This window comes from Pristis pectinata, chromosome 15, assembly GCF_009764475.1.
Source record: "Pristis pectinata isolate sPriPec2 chromosome 15, sPriPec2.1.pri, whole genome shotgun sequence".
Classification (NCBI taxonomy): domain Eukaryota; kingdom Metazoa; phylum Chordata; class Chondrichthyes; order Rhinopristiformes; family Pristidae; genus Pristis; species Pristis pectinata.
In genome coordinates, this window is record NC_067419.1 from 31604793 (window position 1) to 31608938 (window position 4146).

The 4146-nt window shown below is 42.6% G+C and overlaps 1 pseudogene; it reads left to right on the plus strand.

Annotated features, from left to right (window-relative positions):
- Window positions 1-3442: 3442 nt before the first annotated feature.
- Window positions 3443-3855, plus strand: LOC127578557 (40S ribosomal protein S16-like; annotated as a pseudogene).
- The last annotated feature ends 291 nt before the right edge of the window (window positions 3856-4146 follow it).

Here is a 4146-nt window from a genome sequence, read left to right on the forward strand (position 1 = left end):
AATACCTACAGGCCAACTCTCTCAGGAAAAGATTGACTTAAAGGCTTAAAGGTGAATTAGAAGAATGCACACAGAATCAAGTTTATTGTCACTGATTTGTATGTCATGAAATTTGTGTTGCAGCAACAGTACAGTGCAAATATGTAAAATTGCTATAAATTAGAAAATAAATACTGCAAACAAAAAAGGAATAACGAGGTAGTGTTCATGGACCATTCAGAAATCTGATGGCAGAGGGGAAGAAGTTGTTCCTAAATCGTTGAATGCGGACCCAATGGTAGTAATGAGAAGAGGGCATGTCCCCGATAGTGAGGGTCTTTAGTGATGGATGCCAGCCTCTTGAGGGGGCATGTCCCCAATAGTGAGGGTCTTTAGTGATGGATGCCAGCCTCTTGAGGCACTGCCTCTTGAAGATGTCCTCAATGGTGGGGGCGACATTAGTCTACAACCCCCTGCGGCCTCTTTTGATCCTGTACATTGGAGTGTCCGTACCAGGCTGTGATGCAACCAGTCAGGATGCTCTCCACCATACATCTATAGAAATTTGCAAGAGTCTTTGGTGACGTACTAAATCTCCTCACAACATCATTCCACACCTATGTCCAGATAAGCTTCCAAAGAAATAGGCAGGTATGTTCAAGATTTGTATACCAGCGTCAAGGGAAACAAAGCCCATGTGTGGATTAAGCCGAACACCAATTACTGCCTGCCTATACCAGTACCAAACATGCAAAAAGCTGAAGTGGAAGAGAAGTTAAATAAGCTTGATTGACGTAGTGTTTTGATCAAAACCGCATGAGTACTTGGTTGACACCCATTTTCGTGGTAAGCCTCAAGTGAGTCATGGAAGATGAACAATACAGCTTGCCCATGTTGCAGGAACTGTTAACTGAATTGTCAGGGACCCACTTGTATGGAAAGTTAAATATGGATAAAGAAAGCCAACACTATGTAATAAACAATTCCCATTAGAGGTTTCATTCATATACCAACCTACCATGTGGCATGAAGTCATCAACCACTATACTTCAGGCCACCTTAAAAAAAGATGTTAAAAGGGGTCCCACACTGTCAAAGCATTCAAGGATATGTTTTGATTGCAACTACCAAAGGAGAAAAATCTCCTGATACTTGAAGAGGTATTCAGGAGACTCCATGTATGTAATGTTAAATTCAAGAAGGGGAAATGCACCTTCTTCAGAAAGAAATGGTTTATTTGGGCTTGAGCATGGATGCAAACAGTCTACAAACGGTCACAGAAAAGGTCCAATATTGAAAGGTCCAGTCTTGAAATGGCATTGATGTTGCTGCTTCAACTCGCAAAGGAGGATGAACCATGGTGATGGGAAAAAGAATAACAGAATGCACTTGATCTCTGCAAGAGAACTCTTATTGTGAGTCCTCTTGGTTCACCATGACATTAGTCGCACAGTAAAGCTTGCTTGTGATGGTACTGATATTGAAGATGGGACAGTTATGAACCTTATTATGGACAGTAGTTAGAAAAGCCTTTGTGTCACACACACTTTTTTAAAAAAAAGCAAGAGGAACTACATTCAAATAGGAATGGAGACATTGGAATCCTGTTTCCCACCAAAATGTTCCATCAATTCTCGTTAGGTAGAGCTAATTCTGAGAAGAGGGGAAAAGCAGGGACTATGGCCTACAACACGTGGCCTATAAATCAGCTCAAATTTGTGTTAGGAGGTTGAAGCTATGAAGCAGAGGTCTGAGTGTCAGGAGATTATTGACATCTCGGGCAACACACTCACTGTGGCCTCACTGCCAACCACAAAGACTGGTCACTCAGTTGGCAATGGACAGCAGTCTGAAGCAATCCTGTCCACAGCTCCACCAATCTTGGTGTCATCCGCAAACTTGCTAATCCATCCATCTACATTTACATCCAAGTCATTGATATATCTAACAAACAACAGAGGTCCCAGCATCAATCCTTGCAGAACACCACTGGTCACAGATCTCCAGCCAGAACAACAGCTTCCACCCATGCTGTTTGTCTTCTATGGATAAGCTAGTTCCAAATTCAAACTTGCAATTCACCCTGGATCCCATGGATCTTTATTTTCTGAATCAACCTACCATGAGGGACCTTATCAAATACCTTACTAAAGTCCATGTAGATAACATCCTTGGCATTACCTTCATTAAACACTTCTGTCATCTCTTCAAAAAATCTCAATCAAGTTTATAAGGCTTGACCTACCTGTATTGTTATCAGTTCTGGTCGTCCCATTGTAGGAAGGATGTGGATTGTCGAAGGAGTGCAGAAGAGGGTGCTGCCTGGATTAGAGGGCACGAGCTATAAGGAAAGGTTAGATCATCAGAGGTTGAGGGGAGACCTGGTAGAGGTCTTTAAAATTATGAGAGGCATAGATAGGGTAGACAGTCTGAATCTTTGCGCCAGGATAGAAATATCAAATACTGGAGGGCATGCTTTTGTTACGGGGGGAAGGTTAAAGACAACATGAGGGGGAAGTTCTTTTACGTGGAGAGTGGTAGGTGCTTGGAATTGGTTACAGGGTAGTAGTAGAAGCAGGCAGTTTGGTGGAGTTTGAGGCTTTTAGATAGACACATGAATATGAAGGGAATGGAGGGATATGGATGACACAGAGAGAGAGGACATTTAATATAAATTGGCATCAAGATTGGCACAACATCATGAGCCGAATGGCCTGTCCAGTGCTGTACTGTTCTATGTTCTATAAAAGGGAACAACCTTCCTGCAGTAGACTCTTGTCACTCAGGAGACGCTGCAAAGTAGTGCTAGAACATTTAGGGCTGTATACATGGTTGTTACCCAGAGAAGGCATCAGGGTGTTTAAGTTTACCGAAATATGGTTTCCATTAATGTTTCAGTCTGTTTATCATTGTTTTCAAACATTCTGAAGAGAACACCACTGTTGAAAAACATTCTTTTACGGTAGTGTAGTGGGCAGGCATGATAATGTAGTGGTTAGTGTAACACTATTACAGCGGCAGCGACCCGGGTTCAGTTCCCGCCGCTTTCTGTAAGGAGTTTGTACGGTCTCCCCGTATCTGCGTGGGTTTCCGCCAGGTGCTCCGGTTTCCTCCCACATTCCAAAGATGTATGGGTTAGGAAGTTGTGGGCATGCTGTGTTGGCACCGGAAGCGTGGCGACACTTCTGGGCTGCCCCCAGAACATTCTACGCAAAAGATGCACTTCACTGTGTGTTTTGATGTACATGTGACTAATAAATGATATCTCGTTTAGTGCCAATTACATGCCAATTACAATTATCACCACTGAAATGCTGAATGCCACTAGTTAAATAGTGGGGAAAAAAATTCATTTTACTTTAACCACACTCCATGAACTTAGGAAAGTGTTTGGGCAGCCTGTAGTCTGTTCTGCAGTTGCTCTGTAAAATTTCCCAATGTCTGTGATGTTTTTTGCAGAAACATGCCCAGTAAATGTCCTCTTAAATCTGTCCAGGTTTTGGGGTAAAAGTAAACAGCCAAAGTTACTGCAAAAATGGAAATAGCCTTATAAAGGTGAATGGGAGTCGCCAGGAAAAGATTGAACCAAGATTGTTACTGTACAAACTATTGGAAGCAACTCTCCTGTTGGGCAAAGAATGATGTGCTGGTGTCAACATCAGAGGCTGTGTGAAGGGTGGTGGTTGCTTGGCTTAAGTCTACACTATCCATATTGGAACACCAGGAGTATGTGGACAGAGTTTCTGAGAAGATCAAGGATATCCTCATTTAGTAAACGAATGTCTTTGATCTCCTGGTTGCTGATTCTCGTGATCATGAGGCCAAGAAATGTGGTGGACCAGGTGCCCAGCACGCTATCAGAGATCTTACTGTTAACATCACGAAAAAAGGGAGTGTGTTATTTTAAATAGACAAAAATGCAACAAGGTAGCAGCTTGATGTAAAAGCAAAAATGCGGGAAAAACTCAGCAGGTCAGGCAACGTCAATAGAGAGAGAAACAAGAGTTAATGTTTCAGATCAATGACCTTTCATGGGAGCGTGGTAAAATTAGAAGTGGGCATGTTTTAAATTGCAGAGAAAGGGGTGGGGTGGAGAGAACCCAGGGAATCAGGATGGAAACCAGCAAACTGAATTATGCGAATGATGTGGTGCCAACTGAGAGAACG